At 35.8% G+C, this 19,454-nt stretch overlaps 1 pseudogene; it reads right to left on the bottom strand.

The window, feature by feature from the left end:
* Window positions 1–5,181: 5,181 nt before the first annotated feature.
* LOC101725089 (mitochondrial fission factor pseudogene) lies at window positions 5,182–6,013 on the bottom strand (annotated as a pseudogene).
* Between the last annotated feature and the right edge of the window lie 13,441 nt (window positions 6,014–19,454).

The following is a 19,454-nucleotide window of genomic DNA, read 5'->3' as shown; positions in this document are numbered from 1 at the left end:
ATCCATTTAGCTATAATATCTCTAGTTTATCATTCTTTATGGTTGATCAGTACTCCATTTTATTTAAAAAACCCACATTTTCTTTATCCAGTCACCAGTTGGTGTGCATATGGGCTCCTTCCAAGATTTAGCTATTACAAACTGTGCTGCTATATATTACTGTAATATGATGCTTTAAATTCTTTTGGGAAGATACCAAGAAGGGGAACAGCTGGGTCAAATGAAACATCTAATTTTAGTTTTTAGAGGAATTTCCACACTGATTTCCACAGTGGTTGCACCAGTCTACACTCCTACCAACAGTGGAGAAGCGTTCCTTTTTCCCCACAGCCTGTAAGCATTTTGTTATTGGTTGATTTCTTGATAGCAGCCATTATTTTTGGAATGAAATGAATCTCAGCATTGTTTTCATTTGCATCTCTGGAATGACCAGTGATGTTGAACATTTTTTCATATGTTTATTTGCTATTTTTACTTCTTTGTCTGAGAAATGTCTATTAATTTCAGATGACAATTTTGGATTGGTTCTTTTTAGAGTTGTGGGGTCTGATTGTTTTGAGTTTTTATATAATCTAGGTAGTAGTTTTTTGTCTGAGGAACACCTGATAAAATTTTTTTCCAACATTGTGGGTTGTTTCTTCACTCTATTGGTGGTTTCTCTTATTGTGCAAAAGCTTTTTAATAAGATTAGATCCCAGTTGTTGATTCTTTGTAATAGTTCCCATGCAACTGAATTTTTGTTCAGAAAATTTTTCCCTACTCCAATGTCTTCAAAAGTTCTACCTAACCTATCGTCAAGCAAGTTTAGTATTTGTATTTTAATATGTAGGTCTTTCATTTTGATTTTAGTTTAGTGCATGGTGAAAGATATGGGTCTGGTTTTAATCTTTGGTAAGTTAAAACCCAGTTTTCCAGCACCATTTATTAAAGAGGCTATTTTTCCTCCAGTGAGATTGTTGGGCTCCTTTTCCAAAGATGAGGTGGATGAGTATATCTGGAATTGTCTCTACATCTTCTAATCTATTCCACTGATCCTCAGGTTTGTTTCTTTGCCAGTACAATGGTTCTTATCAGAGTAGCTTTGCAGTATACTTTCAAGTTGGGGATTGTGATACACCCTGACTTGCTTTTGTGGCCCAGAATTGCTTTTCCTATTCTCCATCTCTTCTGGTTCCCAGTGAATTTTTGGATTGCTTTCTCTAGTTCTGTGAGATATGCTGTTGGAATTTTAATCAGGATTGTATTAAATCTATATAACAGTTTTGGAAGTATGACCATTTTCACTATATTAGTTCTTCTTACTCATGAACAAGGAATAGTTTTTCATTTTCTGATACTTTTGCAATCTCTTTTTTCAGAGTGCTGTAGTTTTCAAAGTACAGATCTTTTACTTCCTTCATTATATTGATTTCTAGATATTTTGAATGCTATTGTGAAAGGAGTTGTTTCTCTAGTTCATCTCTCAGTCTGTTATTCATGTACAGGAGGCCTATTGATTTTTGAGTTTTGACCTTACATCTAGCTACTCTACTGAATTTGGTTATTAGGTCTAGATGTCTGTTGCTGGAGTTTTTGGAGTCTTCAATACAGAGTACCATGTTATCCACACAAATAATGACAATTTAACTTCTTGTTTTCCTAACCTAACTTCTTTTCCTTCTTTCTCTTGTCTATTTGCTGTGGCTAATATTTCTAGAGCTATATTGCACATGAGTGGTAATATTGGTCAGCCTTGTCTTGTTCCTGATTTTAGTGTGAAACATTTTAGTTTTTTGCCCATTTATTTTAGTGTTTATTGTTGGTTTTTCACAGATGGTTTTTATCAGATTGAGATAAAGAACATGTATTCCAATTTTCTGTAAGTTTGTTATCAAGAACGGGTGTTGGACTTTGTGAAATGCTCATTCTGCATCTATTTAGATGATCGTATGGTTTTTGTCCTTGACTCTGTTAATAAAGTGTATTACATTTACCGATTTATGTATACTGAACCATCCCTCCATCCTTGAGATGAATCCCACTTGCTCAGGGTGTATGATCTTCTTGATGATCTTCTGCATTCTGTTTGCTAGTATCTCATTGTGGATTTTTGCATCTATGTTGATTGAGGAGATTGGGTTGTAGTTCTCTGTTTTGGTTGAGTCCTCCTCTGCTTTTGGAATCAAGGTAATGCTGACTTCCAGGAATGAATTTAGGAGTATTGACTCCCTTTTAATTTCATTAATGAGTTTGAGAGATAGTGGTATTAGCTTTTCTCTAAATTTCTTGTAGAATTCAGCAGTAGAGCCATCAGAACCACGGCTTTTGTTTCTTGATATAAGCTTTAAAATTTAAATTTCATTGATTGATATAAGGTTGTTTAGAATTTTTATATCTTCTTGGTTCAACTTTGGTAATTCATATATGTCAAGAAATATGTCCATTTTGTCTGTGTTTTCCATTTTATTAGAATTCAGGTTCTTATTGATTATCCTCTGGTTTTCTGCAGGATCTGTTGTAATTTTACTCCTTTTCATTCCTGATTGCATGGATTTAGACCTTTTCTTTCCATTTGTTTTGATAAGGTTGGCTAAGCATTTGTCAATTTTATTTATTCTTTCAAAGAACCAACTCTTGGATTCATTTTTTTTTCAGTATTGTTCTCTTAGTCTCCATTGCATTGATTCTGCTCTGATCTTCATAATTTCCTCATTTGTACATGCTTTGGGTATAAACTTTTAGGAGCTTTGTCATACTCTTCTTTCTCTAGAAGCTTGAGATTCAGCATTAAGTGTTTTATTTGAGCTCGCTCTGCTGTCCTAATATGAGCATTCACCACTATGAATTTTTCTCATAGGACTGCTTTCACTGTGTCTCATAAATTCTGGTATGTGGTATTGGCATTATCATTTAATTGTAGAAACTAATTTCTTTAATTTCCTTGATTGTTTAATTTTCACTGGTTTTTCAGGAGAGTGTTATGCAATTTCCATGAGTTTATGAAGTTCTTTTGCTATTTATCTCCAATTTCATCGTACTGTGGGATGATAATACACAGGGCCGACTTCAATTCATTTGGATTTACTTAAGCATATTCTGTGAGCTAGCATGTGGAGAATGACCCATTTGCAGCTGAGAAAATGTGTATTCTGATTTTGTGGGGTGGAATACTCTGTAGACATCTATTAAATCCATTTGTTCAAAACTTTGGTCCAGTTCTAGTATTTCATTGTTGATCATATGTCTATTTGTGACAGTGTGGTATTGAGTTCTCCCTCTGCAATTTTATTAGTGTTTGATTTTTTTATGTCTGTTAATATTTGTTTTGCATGATTGTGTTCACTAGTATTTCCTGCATATATATTTATGATTGTCATCTCTTCCTCTTGCATTGTTCCCTTTACAAGATTGTAGTGATCCTCTTTGTCTCGGTTTGAAATCCACTTTGTCTGAAAATAGAATTTATACTACTGTTTTTTTTCCAGGTTCCTGTCACATGAAGTAGTATTGTTTTCCATCCCTTGACTTTTAGTCTAGGAATTTCTTTTTGAATTAAGTGTGTATCTTGTATGCAGCATACTGTTGAATATTGCTTTTTCATCCATTCTGCCAGTCTATTTCTTTTGATTGGTGAATTAAGACCATTAACATTGATGGTTATAACTGATATGTATTGACTTATCCTTGTTATGATAGTTTCCTGTTGTTGCCCCCCCCCATTTAAGTTTTTGCTTTGACTGGTAGATTCATCCTGTTGAGGTTCATGGAGTTGTAATCCTCATTTTCTGTTTCTAAGACATTCTTTAGAATATTTTACAGGGGTGGTTTGGCATTCATGATGTTCCTCATATGTTCTTTTTTTCATGGAAGTATCTTATTTCTCCATCAATTTTGGAAGACAGTTTTGCAGGATACATCAATCTAGGTTGGATGTTGTTTTCTTTTCAGGCTTGAAATTCTTCACTCCAGGTTCTCCCTGACTTGAGGGTTTGTGTTGAGGAGTCTGCTGTGATTCTGATGGGCTTATTTTGTATGAGATATGTTTCTTTTTCTCTAACGGGTTTTAATATTTTGTTCTTGTTTTGGATTTCTAGAATTTTAACTATTATATGCGTACATGTAGTTTTTTTTATCACAGCTAATTGGAGTTCTATATGCCTCACTTATCTGTATGACAAACTCTTTTTCTCTGTTTGGGAAGTTTTCTGCAATTACTTCTTCAAATAGTTTATCTACAGTTTGATCTATCTCTTATTCCTTCATTGACTCCAATCAATCTTAAATTATTCTGTTTTACATTTTGCAGTAGTTATTGGATTGATTTCTTGGGGTCTCTTGCTATTTTTAAGAAATCTTTGTTTTTGTGTTCAGTAAACACAATCCTGTCTCCTATATCTGAAATACTGTCCTCACATTCTAAATCACAGCAGTTTCTGTGGATCCCCACTCCCATCTTTTTTTTTTTTTTTTTTTTGCTTTGGTTGACAGTTTATTAAATGCACTACACTTGTACCTTATTTCATAGTTTTAAAAAATTGTTCACACATGGACTTAGTAAAAATGTACTTCATAGAAAACTATCTGCAAAACTAAAATGAAAATAATGCACCTACCACACATGTATTAGATAAACTGATGAATTGTTAGAATTTAATTTGTACAGGTGATCATGAAATATTAGGTGGTTTGATTTTCTTAATTCTTTACCAGACCATAACTTCAGAAGTGTTAATATTGAAAGGTAGTGCAAAAATGTCTATTAACAAAACTGCTTAATAATGTTGAGAAACAGCACAAAACACTTTTTCTTTTACATATACCTTTCTAAATCCATTCTCAATGCATTCTCTTTCCCTTTCAGAGAATCAGTTGTGAAGACTGATGAGGTAAAAAATCAATTTCTTTAAAAAAAACAAACAAAAAACCAAAACAAAAAACCAAAGTAGAACCTATTTACAAAACATGCAAAAGAATTTTACATTAGGTGTTACTGCAGAATTAGCTTAAAGGGAATACAGTTGAAGGACAGAATATACCTTTACTTCTACAAATATAGGTCCTTTTCCCTACTTTCTGGAAGAAATACATTGTTTAGAGCATGGGCTATAAAATGGCATATAATGCAAAGACAAAAATAAAGAGTTTGTAAATCCTTTGTATTTCCAGCAGGTGAGACAATATTCTTGAGTGCTGAGGTTACCTCTAGCAGCAAAACCACAGCCAGCTATTAAGCAGCCAGAATGCAACAGTAATTGAATACATGACCATTTCTTTTTTATCACGTTCTTTGTTCTCCTCTTCTAGAAGTTGTAGATGTCTATTTAGTTTGATTATCTGTCATCTTTATGAAGCTGCATCTGCAACATTCATGTCAACTGCCGCCCCTTCAACTGTTGGATCTATATTTGAAATGCCATACCTGATGTTGTCATGATGAGGATTAGAAGTAGCAGTGGCAGACTTACCACGCAACACAGGTACAGAATCATTTCTGATCAGCTGTCCATTTTGGTGAACAGCATTTTCACTCGTAAAGTGCTCTCTTTTTAGCCTGCCAACTGCATGGATCTGTTCATCATTTTGAGGGGTTGGAGGAGGTCTTTCTAAGTCCAGAAAATCTAGTGGTCTTTTACTTAGTGTAAGTACACGAGGTGGTGTTTTTAGTGCCAGAGGCTTTAAAGGAGTTGACTGAATAAGGTCAACATCTGCTGGTCTTGAAAATGAAATGTCTTCGTTATTTCCTGCTACAACAATCCTCTCCGGAACTTACATTATCACACTAGCATTTGGAACTCCTTCTTGGAATCCTTGTTCCAGGTCAGCATTTGGTGGTGCTACTTTTAATTTTTCCAGGACCCTCATTCGCTGACTAATACCTTCAGTGTATTCCATTTCATACTGAATTCGACTAATTTCTGCCATCTCAGCAGCAGTGGGAGAAGGAAACGCTGCCACACTAACCAAATGTGTACCAAGTACAGCTTGCTGTTGGCACTATCTGTTTCTGTGCTTCATATTAAATCCTTATCTTGCCTCACTGTTCATGGACTGGACTCAGAGCCATTTTTGTCCCCCCTGGGCTCTCTGCAGAGTCCCTTAGAGGGCAGCCAACCACCAGCTCCAGAGGTGCTTTCAGAGGCTGTTTGTTGGCCGAGTGCCTGCTGTGGGCAGCCTGGGCAAGGCACCTGCGGAGCGGCCCACAGCCGTCTGGGACAGACCCAGAACATCTGGGACTGGCCTCTCTCCCCTACTCCCATCTTTGAATGGGTGATACCAGCCTGTTTTTCTGTATGTCTTGTGATTTTTTTTTCTCTGCACATCCAAATCTCCAATATTTTGACTCTGGAAATTACATTGTCCTTCTTCTCCAGAAATTAATGTTTTCTGGTTTTCATTGTTATTGTAGCTTTGTTTTTCTTTTGAATTTTGTAGATCACTTCTATTTTAAGGAACAGCCTGAAGAGAACTTGAGAGCTTATCATGTCTTCTGAACGTACACTATTTTCTAGGTTGTTGAAATGTTTTTAATTTCCACTTATATTTGACTCATATGTGATGTTTTAATCTTTAATTTCTGGCTTCCACAAGAGGTAAAAGGAAAATGGGAAAGACACTAGTTTCATAAATTCACATGAAGTCATTTCAGCTGCAGTTTGAGGGCCTTGAAGTTTTGAGGAGGTACATAGTGCTTTTTCTTTTGCTGTACCTGAATATCAGAGACTGGGTAATTTATAAAGATTACAATTTTATTTTGTTCACAGTTTTAGAAACAGGGAAGTTCAAAAACATGGTGGTCACATCTCTGCATTGGGTGAGCATTTTCCTGCTGTATCACATAACAAGGCAGAACAAGTGTGTTAGAGAGAAAACACCTTTATATCAAAACTTACCCTTTGATAGTTCACTTATACATGACTGACTTTATTAACTTGATGGTAGAACATTTATGAGACAATAACTTCTCAAAAGTTCCTCTCAATATTGTCTCATTTAACAGCAAACTTGCAGCCCATGACCTACCCAGGGCATATATCCAAGGACAGCTGTAAGTCAGTGAGAGTGTGACAGTGGCTGACTGCCTCCATTTCTGCAGCTCTGCCATTATAAACAACAACCAGAATATATATCCCTGATATTTGAAGGACAGGATAGTTGCTGTCCACTATGGATTTGTTGCAAAATCCAAGAGGCAGAAAAGACCAATGGGAAACAGGAGGATTTTATTCCAGGTTTTGGGTGAACAGTGGCTCAATAGACTAAGGTCCAAAAGAAGAGCTTTGAACAAAGAAAAGTTCCAATTTTTATACTTTTGGTCAAAGGGGTTTGTCTTTCTAGTGACATAGCAAACAAGTTTACAGATCACAGGACAAAGGCAGTCAGTTTTGTGATTTAACCTTGAAAGAAGACAGAGCTTTGTAAATCTTGTAAGAACAAGATGAGATAATCTTTGTTCACAAGACATAGTTGCCAATTTTATCTGTAGCAGAATAAGTAGTTATAGCTACAGGGAAGGAGAAGGGTAATCCAGGAAGGGAGGGACTACCAAGGCTAGAAAAACTTGTTTTATTTTGAGTTCTGCTTCATTCTTCCCTTTGAGGCTTTCTGTCACAGGTTTTAATAAACATCATTATCACCATTATCCTTTTTTGTCCCTATTGAGCAGAGGTCAGTAGTTGATTAGAGCCATTAGTCAGGTGTTTCTGTCTATCAGAGTCTCTATGGCCAACTGAATGTTTCTGACAAGTAGGGATAAGAGCCAAGGGAAAATTATAACAGGATAAGAAACTTATGTTGTCATCGTGACTGTTGGTCATCAATCTTCAGCTGTGCATAGATTGGTCAACTTCTGGAGTGACTAGAACAAGGCTGTTGTTTCTGTGCTGGCCCCATCTCATCACAGAATCAGCTGGTTTGGGTGGTCTGGATCTTGCTGGCTGGTTCCTTTTCTTGGGATCCTGCCTTTAGCCAACTGTGCTAGATTTACGAGTTTTTGCAACTTTAACCATAGTGGTGGTGGACAGGATTATAGTACCAGGCCCATCTTAGATGGGGTCTAGACTGGTTGGATTTTATTTCTAGACCCAAACAAGTCCCCAGGCTTTAAAGGGTATATTGAGTCTGCCAGACTTATTGTCATTGTGTCTTGTACCTAGTTATGGATGTCTTGTGTGGCTATTTTTAAAGACTGTATCTGCTTTTGTAGGAGAAAGATTATCCTTAATTTGGCTTATAATTGAGGATGGCCAGCCAAATAGAATTCCATAAAGGGAATACCCAGTTTACTCAGTGGAGGTGCACTGGACTCAGAGGAGGGGCTTCGGTAGGACTTGGTCCTGTCTCAGGTGTGTTGCTTGTGAATATATTTTTAGTAATTATTTGAATGTCTGGTTTATGTGTTCCAACTTTCTTGAGCTCTGTGGCTGATAGGTCGCATATAGTTTCTATTTTATTTTTAACATTTGTGTGCACTCTTGGACTACCTTGACTACAAATGCTGGTCCATTTTCTGACTCCAATGTCAAAGGTAGTCCAAATCTTGGGATGTTGCCTCTTTTTAAAAAAATTTTATGGTGCTAGGTGTCAAACTCAGGATCTTGTGCTTGCTAGGCCAAGTGGTCCCTTGTCTCAGATTCTTTTGTGCACACTTTAAACATTGTTTACATATAGTTTAGGTGATGGCAGTGAGCAATGGCACATAGAAATGTCAGCCTAGCAACATCTCTAGTGTTGATTTTCCCATGTGATACCCTTGATGGAATTGTTTTACAAACCTGGGTCCCATAATTTTGAGAATGGGCAGTCTCCTATCAGAAAAGTTTCGTCAGTCCTTTATATAATCTCCAGTTGATCAGGCACACCAGGCTTTTTCATTTGGAGATAGTTTGTAGTCTCCAGGAGAGGAAGCTCTGGGATGAGGGGCAAGGACAAAAATTCAACACAAAACTATTTTCATGTATGGAAATATTTAACATTTGGGTCTCTGAGAGGGTGACCTGTGAGGTCTCCCCTGCTCAACAATACTTTATCCATGATTTTCACAGTCATGAAGGAGGGCTTCTGGTTTGACTGGGAGTAAGGTAGCTGGATTAAGAGTGTTTATTGCCTCTAAGGTTATGCAGATTTTTAAAGGAGCTCGTCATACAGAGTCATCCTTGGATTTGGTCACCAAGGGTGCCCCATTATGTCCATTAGGGCTATAACTGAGTGTAAGACTCAAATTGTCCATTGTTGTCCCAAGGTCAGCTTGTCAACTTCCAAGGTCAGTGGCAGCAAGTGCCCTGAAGCATGGAGGACATCCAATGGCCACAGAGTCTCTTTTGACAAGTATGCCACCAGATGATGCCAGGATCCCATACGTGGGTTAGAATTTTTATGAATATTCCCTTTTGTTGACGGACATATAGAAAGAAAGGCTTGGTTATATCTGGTAGTCCCCCTAAGTCTGGAGCTTAAGTCAAGGATTTTTTGATTTTTTAAAGTTCTCACTTGGCTACCTTCCCAGAGGAGGGCACTTTTTCTCCCCTCTTTGTGCTTTCTTTAGGGACTTAGCCATAAGTGATAAATTTGGTATCCAAATATGACAGAGTCCCATTGCCCCCAGAAACTTTCTTTATTTGGTGCCAGGTGGTTGGAGTTGTGAGGGTGCAGACTGCTTGTTTTTGTCCTGTCTAGTTGGCACTCTACTTGGGCCATTAGGAAGTTCAGATATTTGACCTCTTGTCAGTAAATTTGTGGGATCTTTTTCTTTGATACTTTATATTCAATCCTTTAAAGTAAAACAGTCTTTAGTTCCCTGATAGCAGTCCTCTCGGGTTGGAGCTGCTAAAATGAGGTCATCTACATTCTCAGGCAGGATACAGTTGTCCCCTGGTGTGATAAAAGCTTCGAGGTTGGTGGCCAGCACCTTTCTAAAGATTGTGGGAGAGTTATTGAAACTCTGGAGAAGCCTAGTCAAGGGTACTTGTTTTTTATGCCCTTGATAGGATCTTCCCATTGAAATGCAAAGATGGGTTGACTGGTGCGAGGCAGAGACAGAAAATGGCATTTTTCAAGTCCAAGCAAGTAAACCAGGCAGCACTTCCCAGAGTAGTCCCATAAATATGTACAGATTTGGTACCAGTGCTTGTATGGTTTCAGTGGTCTGATTTGCAGCATGTAAGTCCTGTACTAGTGTATATTAATTAGTTCCTGGTTTGCATGCTGGCAAGAGCAGGGTGTTTCAGCATGACTATCATCTGATCAAGATTTAATGTCTTGAGAGCATTTTAAATGTCCATGAAGGTCTTCCTGGGGGAGGGGTACTGGTGGACTTGAACTGGAATTGTCTCTGGTTTTAATTTCATAATCACTGGTGTTTGATTTACACCCAGCCCAGGTGGATTATCTTTAACCCATACTCTGCAAATATTATGCATCTGCCAATGTAGTTCATTTGTTCCTGACTGTGGTAGTTTACATACTCTGGGAATATTATGTGTCTGGCAATGTAGTTCATTTGTTCCTGATTGTTGTAGCTTATCTAAATACAACCTCCATTTTTCAGCCTGTGGAACAGTAAAGGTAAAATCATCTTTTATGTGGCCCAAAAGTAATTTGAGCCTGCAACTTGTAGAGTAAAGCTCTTCCAAGCTGGAGAGCTGGGCAGTTTGGAAGATACAGGAGCTCATGTTGGACCTCATTATGGCCTATGACAAACCTCTTAGACCAGAAAAATGGCGTCTCTTGAGGGGGGACTACAGTGACTCTAACAATAGTCACATAGTTTTTGGATAACAGATCAATGGGCTGTGTCATTTTCAAGTGTTTAGTTCCACTATCTACCAGAAACTCAATCAGTTGGCCCCTTACTTTCATTGTGACCATGATATACTGGGGGTCTAAGGAGATGGAGTCCAGTCTTACCTATTCCTCATAACCTTCAGTTCTTGTCAGTCCAATGAGGCCAGCATCTGGTTCCTCCAGGGCTGAGAGCCTTTTGCAGGTAGACTCTTAGTTTTGGAATTTTTATCATTTCCCAGCATTTTTTGAACATTTGTTTTCCCAGTGTCCATGGTTTTTTTCATTGTTCACATTGACCTCAATCTAGCTTTTGTCAACTAGTAGATCCTGGCTCAGTTTGGTTCCTGTTTTGCCCACATTTGTGCCTGCAACCTACAGTGATCTTTTGTCTTATTTCCTGTAAGCACTGTCACCAATAGATTTGTTTTCTTGAGCCTCTGTTTGGCTTCCCACTTTGCTTCTTGGTAGTGATTCATACATACTTTGTGGGCCAACCCTAAATCTTTGTTGTCCTCTCCCCACCAAGGCTATCAGCAGGGTTGATTTTTTCTTTTGCCTTTTTCTCAGCTCAGTCCACAAGTGTCTTACAGTAAGTCTCTAAACAGGGCTGTAGCCTAGTGTGTGGGGTCTGGACTGTGTTCAGCCATGAATCAGTGTAAAGAAAATGGTCTGGATGCCCTAGTCATCCACTGTCTCTGGTCAACACCCAGTGTACATATCCAATTGTTTTCCTATCTATGCTCCCTATAGCCAGCCTCCCAACATCAAAGGAGGCCCAATCTATTTCACAAAGTGTTCTCAATCCTGGCAGGGGTCAACTTTACTTCATAGTCCCCTGTATAGCCTCTTTTAAAGTTCTTTAACATATTTTAACGTGGTGAGTTTCAACCCTTGCCCTCCCATATCTACCCTGTTGTGAGGCAGATCATTCTCTTAAGGCCTTTTTTTTTTTTTTTTTTGGTAGCAGGGATCAAACTCAGGTCCTTGTGCTTGCAAGGCAGGTGCTGGAACCACTAAGCTAAATCCCCTGCCCCTCTCTTAAGGACATTTGCTTCAAGCAGAACCTGAGCTCCATGAAGCTAACAAGCAACTATGCATATTTCCTTTGATAAATTAGTTCCACAAGATTTTCCTAATCTTTCCTTTCAATATCTTTTTTACCTCTCCAGAGGACAAAATTTTTGCTATATGATATCTTCTCATATCAAAGATATATCTTGTACTTATAGCCTTCTTAATATTTTTCCATCTCACATACAATAAATCTTAGATTTTAAAATGTCCTTTTTACCTTTTATTTTTTGCTCTCGGATTGTTATATTTTAAATTTGATTAGCTGCCAATGGGCCTCTAAGTAACCTTGACCCAGTATTCTTATGTTAAAGGAACAGAGAGCAGAGAAAAGAGCAAGTTAACCCTGTAATTGTAATTTAAGAATTTGGCTTTCAGACATGTGCAGGCAACATCAGGCTGGTGACCCCTAGCAAGCACTGGCCTTGGTGCTCCCAAAGCTGGAAGTGCCTTCTGTATTCTCTTTCTCTATATTTTCCAGCACTTTTCCCACTTCTTAAATTTTATTTATTCACATGTGCTCATGTAACTCTTTATTTTAGTTTTTTTTAACCTGGGTTTGGGTGTACGTTTTGTCAGACTCCCCTGAATTGGAATGCATGGTACATCTGGGTGCAGGTTTCATCTGATTCCCCTTGAGTCTGACTACTTAGCACATCCCTTTTAGCCACTGTCCTGCAGACCACTCCCACCTATCTTGACCTGAGGCTGTAGGTTTCATCTGATTCCCCCTGAGTCTGACTACTTGATACACCCTAGGGAGGTGATCAGCTTCCCCCTACCACCCTTGCAGTCCTGCTTCTTGACCCCCAAACCTTACTATATTTTTGCAGTGCACTGTTCCAAAACCACCATGAATCTCAACAGATTTCACTGCACTGGCAGGGATAGGGGTGTCTCTAGGCTGCAGGAGGGCCAATTTCCTCTCAAGCTGAAGTTTGACACAGTGGTGCCAGAGGTCTCAGGTTTCTCTCTCATCTTGGGCTTCCTAGGGCTTGCAGGCAAAAGAGAAAGCAATTCTATTGTCTCCTGTCCCTTCATTTCCACCAGAAATGAAGAATCCAAGAGATAGGAGAAATCAATGGGCAACAGAAGGACTTTATTCTAGGATTTAGGTGAACACCAGCTTAATGGACAAATGTCCAAGGGAAGAGCTTTGAACAAAAATCTTCCAGTTTTTATACATTTAGTCAAAGGGGTTGATTTTTCTAGTGATGTAGCAAGGAAGTTACAGAACACAGGAAAAGGGCAGACAGTTTTAAAGAAGACAGAGCTCTGTGAATCTTGAGAATGATGTAAAGTTTGTTCACAAGACATAGTTGCCAATTTTATCTGTACCAGAACAAAGAGTTACAGCTATAGGAGAAGGGAGGGGGATATTCCTGGGAGGGAGGACTATGAAAAGCTAGGAAAACTTCTTTTTCTTTGAGTCCTCCTTCAGATTCATGCAAGCTGACATAGCAACACATGCACGGCTCCTGCTACAGAACTAGGGTAATCAGGAAGGATTGGGTAGCCTATGCTGTACTTAATGCTGAAAGTGACAGTGCACTTTCACTTTGATAATTTTTTTCACTGTTTTATTTTGAAGTTTCTATTTCATTGTCTCCATCTTTATGAACTTTTGTTTACAGTTTCTAAACTATTATTACTCTTTTCCAATGTATTTTTTGTCATTGAATTTTTTTCTTTAAAAGTTCAATTTGTATAAATTTAATTTATAATCAATGTTGCTAATTATTCTTATGAATTGTGGCTATATAACTATTTAAAGTGATTGACTGCTCATCCTAACTCCTGTATTGATTTTAGATTTTTTTCCATTGATAGGTTTTACTGCTCATTATAAGTTGCATTTTGTTCTGCCTCTTTGCAATTCTCATAATTTGATCATTTAGTAGACACTTTAGATTTTATTTTGTGAGTGATGAATATTTTTAAACGTGTATAAATGTTCATGACTTTTGTTCACAGATATAGTGAATTTACTTGGAATGTGTTTAAATTCTTCAAATCATTGTTTTTGAGATTCATTAAATAAAAATAGAACATCATTTATTCTATGGTTACGTCAGAAAGATCTTTCTGTGTTCTGTCCCCAGTGTTCCATGAATTCTGACAAAGTTGCTCTGTCTTCATAAATTTCTATTAAATTGCTTCTTTGGATAAATTAGATTGTTTTCACATTTTGATTTCTTTTGTAACGTACATCAATAATCATTACAACTATTTGAATTTTGTTTAACATTTCTGTTGTTGCATTTTTTAAATATCTAAGGCTTTAAAAATTTCTCTCTATCACTTTTTGAGTATATTTAAAATAGTTTTCAGGGCCGGGGATTTAGCTCAGTGGATTTAGCTCAATACGAGTTCGATCCCCGGTACCAAAAAAAAAAAAATAAATAAAATAAAATAGTTTTCATTTATGAATGGTACAATATTCTATTTTGTGATTGCTTGCTCAGACAATTTTATTACTATAAATGTTTTGATTCCCCTCATTTGCTTTCCCTTCAGAGCTATTTTGTTTCCAGTTGGTCTGATATTTTCCATTCTGAAGTGTTACACGAACGACTCCTTCTTTAAGAGTATATTTTTTGCTTTTGTTTTTGTTTTTGTTTTTTGGTACCAGGGATCGAACTTGGGACCTTGCACTTGAGAGGCAAGCGCTGGAACCACTGAGCTAAATCCCCGGCCCAAGAGTATATTCTTTTAAAAGTTTTAAATTTGTTTCATTAATAAAGCACAATTGTTTTGAGACAAATGGTAAAATTTTTCAACAAGAACATTTTGGTTCACATTTTGTTCTCTGTTAAAATAAATTTTATTTTCTTTTTATTTCTGGTACCAGGGATCAAACTTAGGATCCTGCATCTGCCAGGCAGGTATGGCACTACTGTGCTACATCTCTGCCCCTAGAATAAATTCTCATAGAATTTATTTTTCTTATTCTTATGTATTTCTTGGATAGATTCATGGTTTAGAAATTTCATCTTTTATTAGGGTGAAGTGCAATTCCTTTAAAATTAATAATATTTCCTCTTTTTTCCTACAATATACCCTTGAATTTCTGATAATTATCTCGTTTTAAATGGTTATATACACTTCTCTTTCTTCTTCCTTTGTAGGAAATGTTGTTCCAAGGTTCTCACCTCCAATTCTACTATGACCCATGAATAATTCCTGGTGTAATGGTATGTATTACTAATTTCTAAATTTTTATTTACTAAGTTAGTTGTCAATGTTGGACTTACTCCGCTGTGAGATTTTTATGTCCAGAGTTTCATTTTATTTTGTGTACTCCTCCTATATTTACTCTTCAATGTGCTCTTTTAGGATAAATATTATCCCTCCACAATGCATATCCCTATATTAAGGTGATTATATTTGAAATAGGATCTTTGCAGATATGATCAAGTTAAAATGAAGTTTTATCAAAGTAGGTAGGTCAATAGATCTACAATTTCTAAAATGTAAAAGAATAAATTTCTATTTGTTTTAACCCACTCAATTTGTAGTAATTTTTTTAGGTCAGCCATTTTAATAAGTTCCCAGGGAAAGCATGGAAAAGGTAGGATTTTCCAGAAAATTAAATCAATGTTTAGCAAGGCTAACAGATTTGGCATCTGTCTCTACAGAGGAAAGTAGTGGCCTGAGATTTTCCATATTCCATTTAAGATTTTGATATTCAATTTAGGATTTTGATATTTTACAGAAGTGTTTCATAACTTCTGTCAAACTTTTCTGCAAGCTTCTCATTAGTCCTCCTTTTTATAATTATCACTGTCCTATAAAATTTTACAATTATTTTTAATGTGAACTGAAGAAATAATTTCCTTCTTATTGTATTACTGTTATTTTTATTATTTTAGAATAGGTTTCTAGAGGTTATGAACCATGTCCAGACTTGAAGTGAGGATTGCGATGTTCTGGACTTTAAGCTGAACATAATGATTGATAAATCTTTTGGAGTAACAGCCTCATGAGAAATAAAGAGGGGAGATTATGGTAGACTCTACTACCTGTTATTTGCTTCCTGTTAAATGATAATCTATTCGTTCTCATTATCATGTGAATTATAGTTCTTCATTCATTTATATGTTATCTTACATCATATATATGTAGGAAATTATAGATCTGTACCACACTTGTTTGGGGTATGGTAGGTAATGAAATGTTTTTGGTCATTTGAATGTGAGCAGATATGCCTTGTGCCCTATTAGTGCCAGGAATAATTGTAATATTCTATCAACTGTTTTAATTTTTCCTATTCCAATAGCAGAGATATTTCTAAAAGAGCTACACTTTAAAATGAAAAGATACACCAAGAAGAGTAACAGCTCCAGATAGTCTTTAACAGATAAAGTTTTTGTGCTACTGAAGATTTTGACCTATTTGTTACTTTTAAGATGTCTAACACAGTCTTTGCATATATGTGAACTTTGCATATATGTGAAACTTGGCATATATGCGAACAATTACGAAGCTTACTAATTTTAAAAGCTGGAAAATAGTTGACAGGTGGAATAAAATTGTGTAAATAATTTCATATCTTACATTTTGATAGAAGGCGTATTTTCCTAGGATTAAATATGTAGACATAGAACATATGACTAGACGTTTAATTTTTTCTCAATCATCTTTCTTATAATTATTGTTAGATTGTATTTGTCAGTTTATCAAATGTATGACCATTGCAATGTAACTTTGCAGCAACTCATATCATGATTTTTAGTGTCTTTTCATATTCTTGAATCTTATATCATGTTCTGGGAAATAAATACAAATGGAAAGAGTATGTCAACTCTGCATTTAGGCCTCCAGTGGAATTGAATACTTCTGCTTGTTTTATTGGACTTATGCCAACTATGAGCAGGATACCCTACTGGAGAAAGAGAGGGAAAGGATTTTAGAGGCAGCTTACATTCACATACAAAAGCCAATTATGTGCATTTTTTTTCAACTTCACATTCAGTGACATTTCATTGATAAATTTAAATTACTTCAAGGTTGAGATTTCATCAGCCTTTGTGGATCAAAATATTTTCTTAATTTTACCTTTACATATAACAGTCTTAATTCAGTCAATATTTCAGCATTTGAAACAGAATTTTTCAAATATTTCTCTCTCTCTCTCTCTCTCTCTCTCTCTCATTATTCTTGCTTACAAAACCCCTGGATTATTCCCTCTTGAGTTTCATTTTAAATAGTTTTCTTAAAGAAACTATCAGGAGGTGAAATATTATTTTTTATACTAATCTTTATATTTAAATGTTTCTTGAAAATTTTAGCTTCCAATAAAATTTTATTTTATAATCTCTTGAATTTAGAAGCCAATGCCTCATAATTTAATTTTATAGCAGCTTTCTACTTTTGATTCTTTGAGTAGAAGTTAATCTCCATATTATCTTCCTTCTAGGGTGTAAATTCATTCCACGGTCTGCAAAGATGTAGGTGGCATTAGAAGTGAAACTTGGCAAATTATGCCTTATTACCTAGTGGTTTCCATTCTAAAAATAGAAATGTGGCTTTATATAATGCCTGATATGGCAAAGAGTAATCCTACAATTTCCCCAGGAAGAGAAGATGCAAAATCCAAGAATAGCAGTAATCTTTACAATGGTAACTATTAAAAAGCATGGAATAAAAGAACATGTATACAAGATAAAAATACTGGTGTGATCAGAGGAAGAAAGACATGGAAGTTATTGAAGAAAACATTCATTAGTTTTCTGGTGTACTGATAGAATCACATGCAGAATTCAAGATTGGGTTTGGAAAGTCGGCTTTTGGATGTTTGCCATAGCAGGAGTATCTATGGCCAGTTAGTGTCAGTGACAGCAGCAGGACTAAAAAAGACAACTACAGCAGCTCTCAGATGAGGAACTGTATGCCCTTTTCAATTTCAATGGAAGAAAAGGGAACTTAGGATAGCAAGAAGAGGAAGAGTAAATGAGCAACAGCTTTACTGCAACTCTTGGGATAAACACCTGGTTATCTTTTTTCAATAGAAAGAGATGTCCATTAAAATTCATATTAGATTACATTTTAAGATATGCCATACTTCAGTCTGTAACAGAAATGAGCATAAATTTAGAAATGTGTTCAAGAAAAAACACTATTACAAAATTGAATGAGGATTAAAAATATGGCTAAAGACAATGTTTGTATGCAAACAAAATAAGTATCATAAATTTTTATTATTTGTACTGGTTATGCTCTAGAAAGCCATGACAAATACTAAATTGGCAAATACATAACCATTGCTCCTAAGGAAAATACAGAATTAGTTCCTGAGAAATTCTGATCACTTTACTAATTAATCCATACATAACTTTGTTTTATATTTGTTTTTAAAGCCATCACACTTAATGTATACTTGATTCATAAGCATTGAACTCATGGTCAGAGGCATGTCTTAAATATGGTGCATGAGTGCACCTTATCAAATAATATATATGTGTGTGATACATCACAGACTTACACTTAGAAACACTAGAAAACTCTTCATAATTATGCTTGGAGTTCATTTTGAATAGCAAGATCAAGAATGAAAAACATATATGTGAAAAAATGTGACACAAAGTAGAGTGTAAATAGTATATTGTTTATAGTATGTGGCTGCAATAAGTAGACAAAATATCTTTGTATTTGACTTTAGCTGTGAATATGCACATTGGGTAACTCAAATTTATTGGTCATCTGGCCATATGTGTCAATGATCATGAAAGCACTGAAAGAATTGATTTTGAGACCAGTGTAGGCTTTAGAAAGTAGGTGAATGTGTAAATACAGATATGAGAATCATGGAAATCAATTTTTATAAACATATCAATAATTGACATGTATAATATGCATTGTGGGGAAGCATAGTCAAGTTATGATACTGATAATACAAAAGAATGTGCCATGAGTTTTATTACCTAATGTGTGGGAATACAGACTCCATAGCCAGATTTAAATTTAAATCAAAGTCATACCATTTGCTAACTCTCTGACCTTGGGGATGTCATCTCTCAGAGTCTGATTCCTGTGACGTACAATGTGACTATTACCTACTTCATTAGTTTTTTGTAAAAATTAAATGCTAGTATATGTGGCAAATGTTGTATAATATCAATATGTATAAAGTTTCAGAGTTACTTCAAAATGATGCATATGTTTCAACTGAATTTGAAATTTACTAGCCACATGTACACATTGAGATGTGAGATAAATCTATGTAGAGAAAATACTGCATAGAAGAACACAGAATCAGAAGTTACTTTTATTTATTGAGACATTTAAGGGATCTTAAGTGTAGGAAAGGTGAAGCTATGGACAGCAAATATACCATAATGAAATTTATTAGTGCATGTAATATCATCAAATTGTTTCAAGCAGAGCAGTAATTTTTTCTTTACATATATATATACATACACACATTTTCTTATATTAAAAGAAATATTTTCTTATGTACTAAAGAAATATAATAGAATTAACATGGATGAGTTTTTTTAGTTTAAATTGCAAGTGAATATTATTATATTCTAAGTTTTTATGGGGTGGTATAAAAGTCCAAGATTCTAAAAAAAACGTTATAAGGCAGCAGAAAACAAGATGTTTTCGTCATTGGAATATAGAGT

This window comes from Heterocephalus glaber, unplaced genomic scaffold (assembly GCF_053883595.1).
Source record: "Heterocephalus glaber isolate CG9 unplaced genomic scaffold, H.glaber_assembly_v1.0 deba00000122, whole genome shotgun sequence".
Classification (NCBI taxonomy): domain Eukaryota; kingdom Metazoa; phylum Chordata; class Mammalia; order Rodentia; family Bathyergidae; genus Heterocephalus; species Heterocephalus glaber.
This window is presented reverse-complemented; position numbering and strand designations above follow the sequence as displayed.